At 36.2% G+C, this 19,249-nt stretch overlaps 1 long non-coding RNA gene across 3 annotated transcripts in view; it reads right to left on the bottom strand.

The window, feature by feature from the left end:
• Positions 1-19,249, bottom strand: part of LOC119874176 — a 31,773-nt gene that overhangs the window by 11,600 nt on the left and 924 nt on the right. For 2 of the 3 annotated variants that reach the window (XR_005367808.1, XR_005367810.1), the window contains exon 2: positions 2,946-3,021. The exons of the other annotated variant lie outside the window; for it this stretch is intronic. This is a non-coding gene — a long non-coding RNA (uncharacterized LOC119874176). The remainder of the gene's footprint in view (positions 1-2,945; positions 3,022-19,249) is intronic. 3 annotated transcript variants of the gene reach the window in all.

Genomic DNA, 19,249 nt, shown 5'->3' with positions numbered 1-19,249 from the left:
TGTTCTCTGGGAAATTAAATTCCAGTTGCTAAGGCACCATGGGTGGCAGCAATCTTGATAATGAAGGGAGGCACAGCAATCGGGCAAAATATGTCAGAGATTTGCCAGATTGTGAAATTATAATTTCTCTAATTAAGGCTTGAACAAAGTCTTTTTGTTCTTCAGTCTTTTCGTCATGCAATGCTTGGTGTTCTTCTAGAACCAGGGCCAGAAAGGACTCATTGCATCTGGTAAGCATTCCTGCAGCTCACGGAGGACAAAGGAGTCCCACTGTCATCCCAGGAATGCTCAGTTGAGAAGATGAATTACCATTTCCTGGGAATTCACAAACTTCTGCAAACCAATAGTTCTCAAATCTTTACCCCTTGGGTCTCTGCCACCTGCCTCCAAATTCTTATCCAAAACAAAAGAGGGATGTTCTCTATCAACTTCTTTTCCCCTCTTGGAATCCAAGGTCTTACATCCTCCAATTAAATAGTAGGCCTGGTTACTGCTCAACTCAGGACAGGTCCTGTAGTTTGATTAGAGATGTAGGATGAAGAGGGACTGTCTGGCTCAGTTAGGATAGCACATGACTCTTGGTCTCAGGATCATGAGTTCAAGCTCCACATTAGATGTGGAGCTTACTTAAAAAATTTTCTTTTTTTAAAAAAAAGCTAGAACAGGAATCCCTGGGTGGCTCAGCAGTTTAGCACTTGCCTTCTGCCCAGGGCAGGATCCTGGAGTCCCGGGATCGAGTCCCACATCGGGCTCCCCGCATGGAGCCTGCTTCTCCCTCTGCCTGTGTCTCTGCTTCTCTCTCTCTTTCTGTGTCTCTCATGAATAAATAAATAAATAAATAAATAAATAAATAAATAAATACTCTTTTAAATAAATAAATAAAAAATTTAAAAAGCTAGAAAGGTAGCATACACAGAATGTCATAGATAAGAGGAGAGGGGAATCTAAATAAAATTCAAGGAAAACTTGCCAGAAAAAAAAAAAAAAAAAAAGCATACAATTAGGCAAAGAGTAATTTTAAAAATCTATGGGTGCCTGGGTGGCTCAGTCAGGCAAGCCTCTAACTCTTGGTTTCAGCTCAGGTCATGATCTCAGAGTGGAGGGAAAAGGCCCTGAGTTGAGCTCCATACTCAGCATGAAATCTGCTTGAGTTTCTCTCCCTCTAATCCTCCCCCAAGTAAATAAATAAATCTTAAAATAAAAACATATTTTAAAATCTCAAAAAAAAAGAAACAAAAACAAAACTCAACTCTATCGAAAATAAAGTCAACACTCTTTCCCCTGGAGACCACTTGCTCATGAAATGAAAGATTAGATGTCTCCTCAATCCATTCTTCCTTCTTCTTTTTTTTTTTTTTTAAGATTTTGTTTATTTATTCATGAGAGACACAGAGAGAGATAGAGAGGCAGAGACACAGGCAGAGGGAGAAGCTGGCTCATACAGGGAGCCCGATGCAGGACTCGACCCGGGACTCCAGAATCATACCCTGGGCCGAAGGCAGGTGCTAAACCACTGAACCACCCAGAGAACCACTCCTTCTTTTTGAAGATAGAATCTGTTGGTGTGTGTGTAATTATGTGGATGTGGTTTGGTGGGATAGGTCAGTTGGGGAGAATAGCAAGTAAGATGAATTAACAAATTCATGAACTGTCAGATCTCTCTAACCTGTACTTTATTTCCTAAATCACCAACTTCTATCCTATCTATCCCTAGAGCTATGTTTTGTCCACTTGGGGGGCAGAAAATCCAGTCTTTTCTAAGTAATGATCTTAGCTTTTCTCTTGGCCTTATTTCACTGGGTATTCATCAAAAATCTCTTAGAAAAATATCTACCCCAATTTTAGCCAACCTAAATGAGAACAGCTCCAATAAGCATATCTCGTCCTTGTAAACCAGACAAAGAAACTTCCTAGACCTCTTCTGACAATAAGTATAGATCTGCCAGGTCCACTTTTAGACAAATTCCTTCTTTTTTGGGGGGGGAAGGAAGGGAGTTGCCCATTAGTATGCCAGGTCTTGAATTTAACTCCTGCTTAGTCTTTTACTATTTATGTGTTTTTAGAAAAAGTATTTTATCTCTCTGAGTCTCTTTATTCACCTATAAAAAGAGATAATATCTACTTTGTTGAGTTATTTTGAGGACAAAAGGTAACATTTTGACACTTAGGAGCACTTAAGAAAAATTAGAAGAAATTTAAATCATCTTAATATTGTTTAAATTTTTTAAAGTATTTATACTAACTAGGTGCTTTTCCATAAACTGTCCAAATTTACTCTTGCAATAGCCCTCTGATTCAGATATTATCATCAAAGAAGCTGAGATTCTGGCTAAAGGAGGTTCAAACTTATATCTTGTAACTTCAAATACCGATTTTTTTACAACCAACTTCAAATGCTTCTTCTAGAGATTAACTTATAAAAGGACAGAGAAATGAATGTCTCTTGGTGAAATTTCAAGTATTAGTGCAAAGATTGAGATTTCGGCGCCACATAACCAGCAGTTTACCTCAGCCCTGATTGCATCAGGCCTAGGGAAGAGGATCTTAGATGTGAGCATTCTGCTACTTCTGCTTGAATCATGATTACTGTGGGGATATTTTAACCCCCACCATTTAAAATTGGTATATATTTCTCCTAAGAACTCATTTCTATCAGGAGTGCCTGGGTGGCTCAGTCAGTTAAGTGTCTGACTCTTGATCTCAGCTCAGTTCTTAACCTCAGGGCTGTGAGTGCAAGCCCTACATGGGGCTGCACGCTGAGCATGGAGCCTAATTAAAAACAAAACAACAATAACAAAAAAGAAAACATTTCCATCAATAAAAAAAACACCAGAATTTATAGTCCCTCAAATTTTATCCATTTCTTGATTTCCATATATGAATTAGATGAAATGATGAATGAAGTACAAGTAACTTTTCCGGTCACAAGGAATATCAGTACTTACCTTGAAAAAAAATCCGTTCTTGCAAAGTTCCTTTTTCTACACATGGTGTAGTTTCCATGAACAGAACAATATCGCTCTGTAAAAACAAATAAAACCCAAACAAATGCCTGATCTGTTTCCGTGGTCACATTTTCACATCCCTACTCCAAAGCAATGAACTAGGCAGAAAGTTGCATCTTGCTTAATATATGGGAGTGCCTGGCACAAAATCCAGCACTCATGTAGTTAGTTCTGGAGGGAAGTCTCAAGTACCATCTTATTTCTGCCTTTCAGTAATTAAAGCTCCAATATAGCCTAGAGTTTGTTGGATATGCAGGTTCAATATGTTTATTAAAAAAATGTATTCTAAGAAGGCTGGCTGATTTTTTGGTCAATTTTTTCATCAACATAAATCTAAATGTTACCTTTCTATATACTTTAGTCTATTATCCTATTAAAGTAAGACCAAAACTCCTCAGAAAATACTGGGATATTTTGCTCAATATCTCTTTGAAATAATGAGATTTTCTGTAAGTCTTTGAAATAATTTTATTTTGAAACAATCTCAAGCTTTCAGAAAAAGCTGAACTATGTAAGTTTCTGGCTTCATTATCCCTGAATACTTTAGTATATAGTTCCTATAAACAAATATTCTGTCAGCCAAAACACAACCATCAAAATCATGAAAATAGCATTATTATTTTCAAGCTGACAGTGGTTAGCTTGAGTTGCTATACCAAAATACACTAGGCAGCTTAAACAGCAGAAGCTTAGGGATGCCTGGGTGGCTTAATGGTTGAGTGTCTGCCTTCGGCCCAAGGCAAAATCCTGGAGTTCCAGGATCAAGTCCCAGATCCGGCTCCCTGCAAGGAGTCTGCTTCTCCCTCTGCCTGTGTCTCTGCCTCTCTCTCTCTCAAATAAATAAATAAATAATCTTAAAAAAAAAAAAATGAACAAGCAAACAAAACAGCAGAAGTTTATATTCTGACAGTTCCAGAGGCAGGAAAGTCCAAGACCAAAATGTCAGCATATTGGTTCCTGGTGAGCATTCTCTTCCTGGCTTGTAGATAGCTGCCTTCTCTCTGTGTCCTCATATGGCCCTTTCTAGGTGTGAGTTGGGATGGTGGGGAAGGGCTTGAGGAGATGAAAGGTACAAGTAGAGGGAGAGGAAGATCTCTTTCTCTTCTTATAGGACCACCAATCTTATCAGATTAGGATCCTGCCCTTATGACCTCTAGAAGCTCTATCTCCAAATAGAGTCACATTGGGGGCTAGGGCTTCAACATGTAAATCTGGTGTGTGTGGGGAGGGTGCACAATGCAGTCCAAAGCAACTATCAAATCCTGAGCTTCACCAAATGTCTTAATGATGTCGTTTGTAGCAAAAGATCCAGTTCAATATCACATTTTGCATTTACTGTTGTAAATTTCTCTCTAGTCCTTCATCTTTAATGGTTCCTCAGTCTGTCTTTGACTTTCATGACCTTGACCCTTTTGAAAATGATAGGCCAGTATTTTTGTAGAATGTCCCCCATTTGGGTTTGCCTGATGTTTCCTAATGGTTAGACTCAAGTTATAAAATGTACAGCAATATCGCAAAAGTGAAACTACATGCTTCTCGTTGTAGCCTACCAGGTAGAATTTGTTTTTGTTTTTTTGTTTTGTTTTGTTTTTAAAGATTTTATTTATTTATTCATGAGAGACACACAGAGAAGAGAGAGGCAGAGATGCAGGCAGCAGGAGAAGCAGGCTCCATGCAGGGAGCCCGAAGCCCGACTCCATCGCGGGTCTCCAGGATCAGGCCCTGGGCTGAAGGCAGCGCTAAACCGCTGAGCCACCCAGGTTGCCCCTAGAACTTGTTTTTGAACTTGCTCCATTACTAAGATCATTGTGATTATTGATGAAGATGGTGCCTATTTCTCCACTTTAAAGTTTCTTGTTTTTACTTTTGTAATTAATCTTGTTTTGTTGGAAAACAATGGGAAACGTCCCATGTCCCAATGTAAATGTTTCATTCTTCCTCAATCTTCTAATTTTTTATTTACTGATTTATATCAAAAGAGTCTAATGAATTCTTATTTTATTCAAGTCTTTACAGTATGGTCATTATTTATTGTAATAATAAAATTGTCCCAGATTTGGCCAGTGGGAAACTATTGAGGCTGGTTTCCTATATCTTTCTGACACATGCTTATCTTATACTTTCCTTGTTCCAGCTCTGGAATCTGTCTTTTTTCCAGGTCCTGGTTTCTTCTAGTGGTACAGACAGTCCTCGACTTACGATCTTATGATAGTTTGACTTACAACTTTTCAATCTTACAATGGTGCAAAAGTAATATACATTCATAAGAAACCATACTTTGAATTTGGAACTAAGATCTTTCTGGAGCTAATGATATATAGTGTGATCACCTCTCCTGATGCTGGGTTGTGGCAGTGCAGCTCCCAATCAGACATGCGACTGTAAGGGTGAACCACCAGTGCACTTACAATCACTATGTCCCCATACAATCATTCTGTTTTCCACTTTTGATACAGTATTCAATAAATTACATGAGATGGTCTACACTTTACTATAAATAGGCTGTGTGTTAGATGATTGTGCCCAACTATAGGCTACTATGCTTCGAGCACATGTAAGGTAGACTAGGCTAAGCTGTGATGTTCAGTACATTAGGTGTATTATGTTCATTTTTTTACTTATAACATTTTCAATTTGCAATGGGTTTATTGGGATGTGATCCCAGTGTAAGTTGAAGAAAACTTGTATTTAGATTCTGAGATCTAGGTGTGCTCATTGCTATTGCGATGTTGCCTCTCCATGGTTCTCTGAGTGGTTGGAGATAGAGAATATCTAGATAAGTTATGTGTGTGTATTTGCATCTATAAATATTTCAATATATACACAATGAGTTCTGCTTTAACATTTGCTTCATAATGTGATTTTGTTCCAATACAACTGAAATATTAAGGAACACTTTGAACATAGTGCAACTTTCATGTTTACTTAGGCATGATTTCCTCTGCAAGAAACACAAGATGAACACAGAAAACTACACCCAGTTGAACCAAGCTTTCCTTGCCTTATGTAAAACATGTGCATGCACACACTCACACATACACACCCAACATCTACCATCTACTCCAACTCACTTTATGTGCTACATGCCATCTGTCTGATTTCAAATAATTCTCTTTTCCATCACTTCACAATGACTCCAAAGCTGCAATCCTTCTGATACTTACTTCCACAAGCAAATTTCTGGTCCTTCTAAACGTAAAATGCTATATTTAGTATATAGTATTTATGTATTTCTTACTCATTTAACATGTTAACTGTGCGATCATTTTTACTATGTTCCAAACTTTTTTTTAAATGTGTCACTGATGAAGTGTTTGCTCCAACCTTATTTCTTTCATCAGCCCTGTTTTTTTTATTGTCTGATTTTGTATGACATGATAGTTTTTAGGAATATGTATGTCACCTTACAGCAGAACTGACTCTATTCAAAACTGTAAATCCACACAAACATCTCTAATTCCAACCCAACAGTCCAAGATTCATTATAATTTTCTTGTCTTCTATTTTGGGAGGCCCAGTGATATACCTAACTCTTTTTATCCTTAATTTGAGCGCTTAATTTATCAAGCCCCAGTATGTAACACATGTCTCATCACTACCACTACCTCATCCTCCATGCAGATGGTCTCCTCACCACCCACACTTCATCATCAGGGTTCTTCCTGTGTAGACATCAGCTTATTATCCTCTGTTAGGTTATGACAACCCACTGAACCACTTTTCCATGTGGTCACTCTCTTCACTCTTCTTGACTCTTATTCTCTGCCATGAGCAGTTTCTTACATGGACACCATTCTTACATTGTTCAGGCTCCAACAACGTGTACCTGTCTGAGCCACTCAGTCACCCTTACCACAAGGTTGAACAACTGCCTTGTTCAGTCCCACCTATACCTGTAGAACTGAATTGTTCATTAAAAGAAGAAATAGAAAGGGAAAGAGGAAGAAAAAGAGTTGGAATTTTTGTCAGATGAATAAAAAATAGTGACACATCACCTTGCAATAACTGTCTTTTGGGCTTGTATTATGGGATTGGCTCTATTTCATTTTATTTATTTATTTGTTTGTTTATTGATTGTAAGGTTTTATTTATTTGAGAGAGAGAGAGAGAGCACGAGCATCAGGAAGGGGTAGAGGGAGAAAGAGAAGCATCCTCTCCACTGAGTAGAGAACCCTACGTGGGACGATCCCAGGAACCTGAGATCATGACCTAAGCCAAAGGCAGACACTTAACTGACTGAGCCATCCAGGCACCCCAGCTCTATTCCATTTTAGAAAAGTATAGAAGGAGCCAGGGATTACATCTACATTGAGTGAGGTTAAATTATCAGTCATTCTTCTTCCAAATTTCTAAAATGAAGCAAAATGGAGCATGAAGTGATTGAAAAATATCACTTTATAAGCTGCTGCTTCAATATGTGATGGATGTTTAGTTTGCTATGCATTAAAGACATTTTATTTTATCCTTGATTTCAAACATAAAGTGACTTTTTAGTCCAGCATGAGTTTTACAAGCCTTCGATGATGACATGGAACACACTTCTCTTACAGAGAAAACGCTGTTGGGAAGGGAATGTAAGGGAACAGAGTCCAGATCACACAAGCAGTGAGCTGCACTATGATGCTATCACTTCCAATCTTCACCAACAGAACAAGTAGCCAGCACTCAGTTAATAACATAGGAAGCCAAAATATATATAAACCAATTGATGAAAACCTCTCCACTTATTCTTTGAATAAATTCATGGGGGAAAATTAAAAATCTAAGGCAAAGTACCTTAAAGAAAAATATGAATATGGGTAAGATCAAACAATTAGGAGCCACAGAAGTATCTCTAGGATCTGATCTAAGAAGAATCTACTTCAGTTCAAAACTATTCTCTTAGAGGCACTTTCTAATAATTATCACCAATTCTTTATTGAGCTAGAAATGAGAATTTATATCAGATTCCACAATATCCTCTTTTGAGTTTATTGGCCATAAGTATGTCAGGCAAATTGTAAATATTTCAATCATCCTCAGCAAGCCCTTTTGATACCTTCAAAATTTCCTCAGTACAAAATCCCTTTTAGATATTATCATAGTACATATAATGATTGGCTTAAAATTCATGTCTCTAAAGGGAGTGGAGGGATCCCTGGGTGGCGCAGTGGTTTGGCGCCTGCCTTTGGCCCAGGGCATGATCCTGGAGACCCAGGATCGAATCCCACGTCAGGCTCCCGGTGCATGGAGCCTGCTTCTCCGTCTGCCTGTGTCTCTGCCTCTCTCTCTGTCTCTCTCTCTGTGTGACTATCATAAATAAATTTTAAAAAAATAAAAATAAAATAAAATAAATAAAGGGAGTGGACTCAGGTACAATGGCCTTCTCTTCAGTTTCTTAATCAATATACAATAGAAGTTCTCTTTTACTGGTATCTGTTACTCAACTCATGGAATTAAACAAGCTGTCTAGTCTGTTACTATAACCATATTTCTCAAACGATTATATGTTACCAACCTACTTTATAATTGTTTGATCCAGTTTTAGCAACTTGCCAATATGAAGCCTTTCTAAAACAACTAATTCAATATTCACTCATGTTTGAATGTACTTAATGTGAGTGGTAATTTCTACATTGAATTTACTAAAAAGTACAAAGTTTGGGAGTCCTCAAGAATACCCTCAGGTTCAATAATTTGTTAAAAAGAGTCAGAATTAAAAAAAAAAAAAAAAAGTCAGAATTCCAGAAAAAGCATTTATGCTCACAGTTGCTGTTTTTTTTTTTTTTTTTTTTTTAAGATTTTATTTATTTATTCATGATAGACACAGAGAGAGAGAGGCAGAGACACAGGCAGAGGGAGAAGCAGGCTCCATGCACCGGGAGCCTGACGTGGGATTCGATCCTGAGTCTCCAGGATCGTGCCCTGGGCCAAAGGCAGGCGCCAAACCGCTGCGCCACCCAGGGATCCCTACAGTTGCTGTTTACTATAACATAGGGCTAGAAAAGAATCACACAGGGCAAGTCCAGGAAAGTTCCAGACATAAGGTTCCAGTTGTCCTCTCTCAGTGGAGTTAAGTGAACATTCCTGGTACTGCCAAGCAGGAAGATCACCAAACCTTGATTTCTAGAGTTTTTGTTTGTGCTTGGTCACACAGACATGACTGACCACCACATGGCTTATCTTAGTCTCTACCCTTCCAGAGATTGAGCTGTTACCATATGGCCCAAGACCACACTGTAAATCATAGTTAGCAGAGACTGTTTGGGTGGCCCAAGGTCCCCAGGTAAATGAATACACTCCTATCAGGAAGGACATTCCAAGGGCTTAGAGATTACCTCCCAGAAGCTTACAGCAAAGATCTCAAACAATTGTATGTTATCAGTTTACTTAATACTTCTTTGAATGATGCAATTTTAGTAACTTGTCTATATGGAACCTTTCCCAAATTCAATGCTCATTTATGTTTTATAAGCACAATTAGTCAAAATGTTAACTTCTATCTTGGATATATTAGAAAGACTATAAAGACAAGTTACTAAAACAATGACAGCAAAAACAGATTTTGTATTAGGTATAAATAAGACAATACAGACTGGAAAATAAACAACACAAAAATCTAGAAAGACTCAATTATTTAGATTGCTTGTCAAGCATCTTTATGTTATTTAAAGAACCTGAAGCTGAATATCCTAGACAACTAAGTTTTGTGTAGTTTATGCCAGAAAATAGATTAGAAATTTCAATCGGCAGACTGCCCCGCCCGCCCCCAAAAAAGGTCTTGGCCTTACAACAGAAGTTTGGTAAATAAGTGCATACATGTGGATCTTTATTGAATAATTCCTTTTTCTGGTTTTAAAGTTTTTCAATAACATGTCAAACATTAGATAACAGGGAATTGATAATGTGGAATTTTATCTGAGCTCTATGCTCTAGGAATAGTGAATGTTAAAGGGTCCTTACCCTTTATGCTCCAGAAAATGAAAGAGCTTACTGGAAAAAAAACCACCCTTCCCCATAAGACTCGATAAGACTTACAAAATCTCCTTGTTTACCTATGACAAAGCCAAATACAGACCCTCCAAAATCCTATATTTGCCTCATTAAATTATAACCTCAGCTATTTATCCCACTGATCAATCAGAACAAAATGCTTGTTAGTCAAACTTGGTTAAGCTTCTCTCTTAGCTCCAGCTGGAGCCAGCATACAACCCCTCCTGAGAATAGGCTGGCCTCAGGTAGAAGAATATTCTCTGAGCTACTATGCCATCATGCCCTGCTCTCATCCCCCTTCAATTTTTTTCTTTCTTTTGTTTCTTTCCTCATTTTTTACCTTATTTTTCTTCCTTTTTTCTCTTTTACTGCATTAGGAGGCAATTCCTTTTTGAGTCACTATGCAGTCGTTAGCAAAATGGTACCCCTGCCTGACTCCATCTCACCCTTTCACAACCTGGAAGTCTCAGGGAAACTCTCTTCCTGAGGAAAAGCCCCGTCAGCCTAGCCCAACTCTGAGGCACTGAAAACAATGTTTTGGGTATGTTTATACCTTATTCATTCCAAAATCACTTAAAGTGGTAAATAATGCTATTTAGATTGATTTGATTAAAAACCTTAAGTTTTACTGAGATGGCCTATTTCTGGAAGTTTTTGTATTTTTGGTTCACATTTTAAATGGAGAGATTAGGAGCAAATGGGTGGCTCAGTGGTTGAGTATCTGCCTTTGGCTCAGGTCACGATCCCGAGGTCCAGGGATCTGGTCCCACACCAGGTTCACTGCAGGGAGCCTGCTTCTCCCTCTGCCTATGTCTCTGCCTCTCTCTCTGTGTTTCTCATGAATAAATAAATAATATTTAAAAATTAAATAAATAAATAAATAAAATAAACTGAGACATTAGTTTATAATTATTGACTGTAATTATAGACAGTTGGTGAAAATTTATCTGTTTTCAGGCTTTACCAGCATTTGTTTCCACCAACAATCTTTAAGCTATTTGTTGTAAATCTTGAGATGCCTCCCATGAGGCAGGGGAGGATATGAAACTATACTTTATTCATCCAGGGATTTTGTCAAAACTAATCAAATATATTCAAGGGTCCTAATTCATTGAGCAGGTGGCCACCCTCATGAATAAACTGTTATATTTTCGCCAAATTTACAGATTACCAGATAGCCTAAATTCTAATTTTGTTTGATTCCCAAGAAACAATCCTGCAGATGTTTGATATTTTGGTGTCCTATAGGAGGGTCCACAGAAGTGACTTCCTAAATGAAATATTAAGGTGATCATGCTTATCATCTTGGATATAGTGAGAGAGGCAAGTGTGCAGATTAATAATAATGTACATTTTATAAAGAATCAACTATTTACAGTATAATTTTCATTTACAACTCACTAGAATGAAACAAATTTTGGGTGTGAAATGGACCTCATCTTTTAATTAGGAATTTTGGTAATCCACTGCCCTATATAAATGTAGAAAACATGCCCAATCATGTTTGGTAGATAACTGGCCAATAAATCAGATTGTTTTCATACATTTATTTTATTTATTTATTTTCATCTATTTATTTTAATTTTGATAAATCCTTTATATTAACAATACTTCATATTGAATCATAGAGTGTAAGTAGCTTGGCACAAGCAACAGAATAAAAAGCAGAATCTGAATCCAAATTTATATATGCTGGTGTTGAAGGTCACACTTTTTGTTTTCATTATGCCATGCATTATGCATCAAGAGCTGTATAATGTGCTTCAGACCCTCCTTAGACCCAGAAATTAAATACCATAATATAATATTGGGGTACATGTAAACTCTTAGTAATAACAATAATAGGAATAATAATAAACACTTATATTGCATGTTATCAAAATTATCTTCCTTAAGGAATGACCCTCAGTTCCACATCATTATAAAAGCATGGTAATAACCTATACACTCTTTCTCCTGAAATAAGAGCTTTGGAATCAGCAAAACGAATTCTCTTACTTATTAACTATGGGACCTCAGGCAGATCACTTAACTTTTTGTTTGTTTTTTAAGATTTATGTATTTATCTGAGAGAGAGAGCACAATTAGAAAAAGTGGCAGAGGGAGAGGGAGAGAGAGAATCTCGGGCATATTCCCCACTGAGTGTGGAGCCTGATGCAGGGCTGGATCTCATGACCTCAAGATCACGACCTGAGCCAAAACCAAGAGTTGGACGCTCAACAAACTGAGCCACCCGGGCACCCCAGATCACTTCTTAAAGCTTCAATTTCCTAATTTGAAATACTGGAATAATAATAACAACACTGGGATCTATTATTATATACTGTATTGCCTATTATTGTATAGCAACTTAAAACAATCCACTACGTTTTAATTATTGACACACCCTGTTTGGTCTGATTGGACTTTTTGTCTCTCCCTTTACTCTTTGTTTTAGAAAAAGACCCTATTTGACAGTAACACTGTTAAGCATGGATGCCATTGAACAGGTGGCTTTGATACTAACAGTTACTTTCCATGCAAAGTAATACTGCCCTTCATTTTGTGCCTATAATTGCCCCTTTTAGATTATACACAAGTTCAAGACATAGTTGAAGAAGGTTTTCATTACTGCCTGCCAGACAGGGCTAATTGGTATTGTGTTCCAGCAACCCATAGCCATGCCAAGCAGAGAAGTCACGTCGTTGTATACAGAACATTTAGTATCATGGGATTAAGCCATGTGGTATAAAGAGCATTGCAAAGAAGCAGATTTAAGTCCTACTTGTGGCTCTGTTGGGAAGAAGCTTCATGACCCCTGCTGAATCTGAACTCTCTTGGTTTGTTTACGTATCTACAAAATCACAGGATTTGGTACATATAGTCACTCTGTTCCCCAAATTCCAAGTTACTAGGAATGACTCTCCAGAAATAAAATATTTGGAGGACTTCAATCACTTATTTGCACCCTGATTTATTCACTAATTTAAACTTGTTAAGTGCCAGGCACTGTTCTAAACATTGGAGATCCCACAATGGGGGGAAATAGAGTCCTTGATTTCAAGAAATTTATATTCCTTGAGTACAACAAATGATAAACTAAAAAAGTAAATATGAAACATGATGGCAACTTGTAGGAAACTTGAGGAAATACTGTTATCAAGAAGGCAATATATTTAAAAACTGTTCAATTTAATCTATTAAACTAGTTCCTTATTCACAGTCATTCTAGCACAAAAAAGGAAAGATACGTATTTCTTTCTTGAGCAAATTGACTAGAATGGGCTATATATCAGATGCAAAAGTCAGTAGCACAGAAAGATGGAAAATTTGATGACAGCAATATAAAAAAAATACAGAAAAGAATATAGACATAAACAAATGAGAAAACTTTTCAGGAGTGAAAGAGGGAAAAAATGAAGAATTTTAAGTCTTTGTTAAGAGCTGTATATGTATCCATTTTTAACTCATTGTAACAAATGAATAATTTATGTATTTCTCTCAATTTAAAATGCAACTAAGGCTCAAAGAGGATCAGTAACTTGCTAGGATATGCACACAGACCTCAAGTTAAAAACCAATGCTCTTTCCATTGGCATTGGGACTCCTATGAAACTCTTTTAAGAACTTACCATTGTATAGGAATCTTGAAATTCTTGGTGTGACACTGTCATTTGAGCAGCCACACACAGATCATGGGGTATCTTAGCAAACAATACAACTTTTTTTACTGTGAAAGTGTAGATTTCACATCAAGGATTAAACATACTGTGTTTCTCTGAAATTTCAAAGACAAATTCTTGTTTTACATGAAGAGGAAATCCTTTGCCCAGGTTTTATTGGATAAAACAGATTGAACTGAGAAGTGAAAAGAGAGAAGGGAGGAGGAGCTGAGATAAGGCAAGCATATCATGTAGGGCTGAACTCACTTTAATTATAAAATAGATGGTTGACTATAAGATAGGGCAAATATTATGAGCAATGCCTCCATGTTTTTGATTTGCTTTGGAAGTTGCTGATTCTGCTTGGTTGCAATTGCAGAGATTTCTATTACCTTAATAATTACGTCTACGTAGAGATAATGAGTGGGTTTGACTCTTCTATCATACTTCCAATTCTGAGCCTGCTTCTTATTTTTCTTTTAAATATAAAAATCTTCATGACTAAGGCTTCCAAGCAACATTTTCCTCCAGGACCCAGACCTTTCCCAATTATTGGAAATCTGCATATTCTCAATCTGAAGAGGCCATATCAAACTATGCTGGAGGTAAAAAATAAATAAATGTTCATTTCATATTTATAATTTTCACATTATTCTTACCCTTTATAGGTGTGTTAGCATGCACATATTTACAACTGGGTCATAGATGTGCAATGAAGTAACTAGCTAGAATTCAAAGTTAACTGAGCTGTTGTAAATTTAATTTTTTGTATCTTTTCAAATTGGATATATAAAAATATTAGTAAATATATTTCTATTTATTATTAAGTGATATTTTTATCCAGAAATATTTATGATTTATATCCTTTATTTCAACCACTTCGGTCTACATATTCCATACTCTGTATCTGTATTCCATATCTTACATATTTCACTATGAAGGAACTGAATTATGATTATAGTCTTACTCTAGAAAATGTTTATTTTTATTCAAAACAATGTGTACAAAAGGCACAATCAAGAGTATGGCCCTAGCAAATTGAGACCTAGAACTACCTGTTATTAATTAGCTATGGGATTTGTATAAGAATTTAGTTTAGTTTAGTTTTTTTTTTTTTTTGCCCCTTTCCTCATTTGTTTTGTTTTTTAAATTTCACATACAAGTGAAATCATAAGGTATTTGTCTTTCTCAGTCTAATTTTTTTCACCTAACATAATACCCTCTAGGTCCAGCCATGTCATTGCAAATGGCAAGAATTCATTCTTGTGTGTGTGTGTGTGTGTGTGTGTAATATCTTCCTTATCCATTTGTCTGTTGGTGGACACTTGGGTTGCTTCTATATTTTGGTTATTGTATAATGCTGCAATAAACATAGGGGTGCATATACCTTCAAAGTAGTGTTTTATTCCTTTGGGTAAATACCAGGTAATGGAATTACTGGATCATATGGTATTTCTAATTTTAATTTTTTGAGGAACCACTGGTTTCTTTTTTTTTTTTTAAGATTTTATTTATTTATTCATGAAAGACAGAGAGAGAGAGAGAGAGAGAGAGGCAGAGACACAGGCAGAGGGAGAAGCAGGCTCCATGCAGGGAGCCTGACGTGGGACTCGATCCCAGGGCTCCAAGATCACACCCTGGGCCGAAGGTGGTGCTAAACCGCTGAGCCACCCAGGGATTCCCGAACCACTGGTTTCTATAGTGACTGCACCAATTTACATTCCTACCAACAGTTCATGAGGGTTGCAATCCTAATGTTATTTTCCAAAGTTCAGTTTCCTAAAGAAAGAAATATTAAAAGTTTCTTTCTCATTCTTTACCTAAACCTTAGTTGGATAAAGACCACAAGCTATGCAGCCAACGAGTCTACATGTATATTCTTTTTTGAGTATTGCTATTTATTCTGTGACTTCTTGAAGCCACAGTGTCTTGCCTATATGATGGAAATGATGATAATATCTACTTTTCTGGCTTGTAATGTACATTAAAAAGATATACTGGCAACATATTTAGGAGGCAATAAATGATCATCTTGTTTATTTTTAATTATCAGAGAAAATTGAATGTTATTTTGTAGTAAGAAGTGTCACACAGTAGTGGGGAACTAACTTGGACCTACTATGGTCATAGTATCCCACAAAGGATAGAGCATGAATATGATGGTTAGGTACTCAGGGTGGTAGTCAAGAAGTGTTTTTGTCTTCTTAGAGTCCTACATGGGCATTTTCTGAGACCAAACAAAGATATAAGAGAGAGATACTATGAATCAATTCCATGATGTCAGAGCACTGCAACTTTTAAATCAAAATGGAGCATGAGGACAATCAGTAGATGATCATAATAATTATGGCTTAAACAAATGTAGCAACCAAGGAGCATCCTTAGTCCAGTATTGTCATTTCACAAGAATACAAAACTGACTTGTTTGTCAGAATTAAATTATCTAAGATCAAGATCTAGTTCGTTTTTTATTACACTACCATGTTTTAATCGCTTCTCTTTTTATTACACACCCAAGCTCTCCCAGAAATATGGCTCCATTTACAGCATCCAAATGGGTCCAAAGAAGGTGGTGGTACTCTCTGGATATGAGACAGTAAAAGATGCCCTTGTCAATTATGGCGATCAATTTGGGGAACGATCTCAAGTGCCCATATTTGAAAGACTTTTTGAAGGAAAAGGTAATAAATTCTAAGCTTAAAATGTATCCTTATGGTCAAAATTGCTAAATCAATTGCACTGTATTATCTTTAATAATTCCTTTCATGATTTAATTTTTCCTTCATCAATATACATTACACAAATAGTAGTTACTTAGGAGAAAATTTATGATTTATGATTTTATTCTCATTGTATATGTTAATTCTGTTAAACAAATTATTATTAGCCAGCAACTGTGTGAAAAGTACAGTGCTAGGAGAATATAAAGAGAACAGAGGTCATCGGCTTAAGAGGTCACAGTCTAATGATTGACTTTGATCCATCAAACAATACAGTAACAATAGCGTTATAAATAATACTGAACCATATTTTCATCCAGATAAAATTGTTGCATTTTGCTTATGTGAGTCTTGGATAAATGCCCTGAGGAAATCCAAATGCTATACTTTTATGTCATTCTACTAATATAATAACTCTTTAAGTTATTACATCAACCCTTTAACGTTAATTACTCTAAAAATGGGAATAGTTTCATCTTAATATTAATTATTTTTAGTCAACTAGTAGTATTTACTAGACTACTAGTTTAGTACCAGTCTAATAAATACTACTAAGCCATTTTAATTCTTTAACAACTTTTTGAAAAAAGCATTTCTCACACTATCCTTCTCAAAAGCCTTATTCTCTGAGATATTAGTAAATGTTCTATCCAAAAAAAAAAGCAGTGTCAGTAAAGTGAATTTGAGAAATACTACACATTACAGGCCTCTCTTGGACTCAGGGAATACCTATTAGGATATTAAAACCTCTGAGAAAACATCAAAGTCTGTTTAATTTTATTTAATTCAGTTTTCACACTTATTAGTGCTTAGAAGATTTTTTACATGAAATTTATTAGTTAACATATAGTGCAATATTGGTTTCAGGAGTAGAATTTAGTGACTCATCACTTACCTACAACACCCTGTGCTCATCATAACAAATGTCCCTCCTTAATTCCCATCAGTCATTTAACCCATCCCCCACCCACCTCCCTCCATCAACCCTCAGTTTGTTTTCTACTATTAGGAGCCTCTAGTGGTTTGTTTCCCCCCTCTCTCTCTTTTTTTTTTTTTTCTTTTTCCTCCCTTTCCATATGTTCATCTGTTTTGGTTCTTAAATTCCACATATGAATGTAAGTCATATGGCAGTCGTCTTTCCTTGACTGACTTATTTCACTTAGCAAAATATCCTCTAGCTCCATCGATGTTGTTGCAAATGGCAAGATTTCATTCTTTTTGATAGCTGAGTAATATTCCATTATGTGTGATTTTGTGTGTGTTGGAATATTTTTTCTTAGAATTCCGACTAACATCTCACAAAATTAGCATTGAGGAGTAACAGTTCATTCAGTCCCTTATCTTTAGCTCCTGGGAGAAATTTGGGACACTTTTATTCTTTCTAGAAATTTGGGACACTTTTTGTCTATTGCCTCTGGCATCTCTGTTCTTTTTCACAATACTTCATATATTACTCACTGATTTTATGATTATACACAAAATTGTTTTAATTTGTATCAATGTTAAATCTAACAATTTTTTTTCCTTAGCAAATAATTCATTTTAGGAATCAAGTAGTCTTTTTTCTTAAGTGTCTTAACTGCTCAGAGGAAAACTACTCTTTGTTCAAAGAGAAAATGATTACTTCTCTGCTCCACACCCTGTCTAGTAATCCACCCAAATTGGTACAGGCATTCTTTAAACCAATTTTGTATAAACAGAAAAACAATTTAATATTTTTGTTACCATTAAACCATTTTGGAGTATAATTTCACCTTAATAAGTTATTTTGCCATGTAACCTAAGTATATTTCAAACTTCAGTCCCAGCATTTAAAAGAAGTTCCATTCCTTATAATGCTAAATTAATGTTCTCCACAATTACATGGCTGAGCTATTGCTATTCCCTGAAAGATACAATGATTTCTGTGGGCCCTTCATATTCTACTACTGTGTTCTCAAATATAAATTTTTAAATATAAAAATGAGATAGTTCAAAGAGTCACATATTTGTTGTAAAAGAGTTTTATGCACACAGGATCCATAGACAAATAATATTATATTAATATAAGAACTGAATGTGGGCAGAATCTAAACCTTCCTTTGAAAGAAAGGCTTAACCTCACACAAAGTGGCCACAACCATGCAGGAGACATCTATCTTGTTCTGGATTTCATGTTGACACTAACAAGGATGGCGCTGCCCCGTTTCCAACACCTTGGTTGCCTTATTTATTCTAGTTTCCTATTTCTGGTTATCAAACTCAGAAAGTCCTCCCCTGTCTCTTGTACCTCAAATGCAAATGGAGGAAGGGCGGGGACTAGGGACTGAAACACAAGAAGAATGCCACTACTACCACAAATCCCACCATGGAAAGAGGTGGGCCACTTTGGCAACCTTCTCTCTCCTTATTTTTCTGTAAGTTAGTATATGTCCCAACTCTTCTAAACCTTGTTTGATTATTATTATTTCCTGTAGCCACACACAAATTCATCTAGCTGCTTTATTCAATAAATATTTATGGAGCACCTACTATATGCTACAACAATATGTGTGCCTAGAAATTAGTACATATAGCACTAATGTGGAAGCTTGGTTACACCTCTTGGTAGTTATTTACTGTAACTTTTTTCTTGGGTACTCTTGTGTCTATAGTCTACATTCTTCCCTAGCAAAAGAGACTTTGTTTTTATCGTTCATCTATCCATTAACCACACCTACATGATGTAAGCATATAGTAGAAACTCAAGAATTGCTTAATAAATTTGTCAGAGATATAGAACTAAAACCAAAATCTTCTCCCAGCCCAGAAATCCTCCTCTCCACAAAGGTAATAGAAAAGAAGATAATTTTGTTATTGAATAAGCATCAAACCAAAATGTGATATCTATCACAATCTACTAAGAAATTGCAAAAACATAAAGAAATGCCAC

This window comes from Canis lupus, chromosome 12, assembly GCF_011100685.1.
Source record: "Canis lupus familiaris isolate Mischka breed German Shepherd chromosome 12, alternate assembly UU_Cfam_GSD_1.0, whole genome shotgun sequence".
NCBI lineage: Eukaryota > Metazoa > Chordata > Mammalia > Carnivora > Canidae > Canis > Canis lupus.
This window is presented reverse-complemented; position numbering and strand designations above follow the sequence as displayed.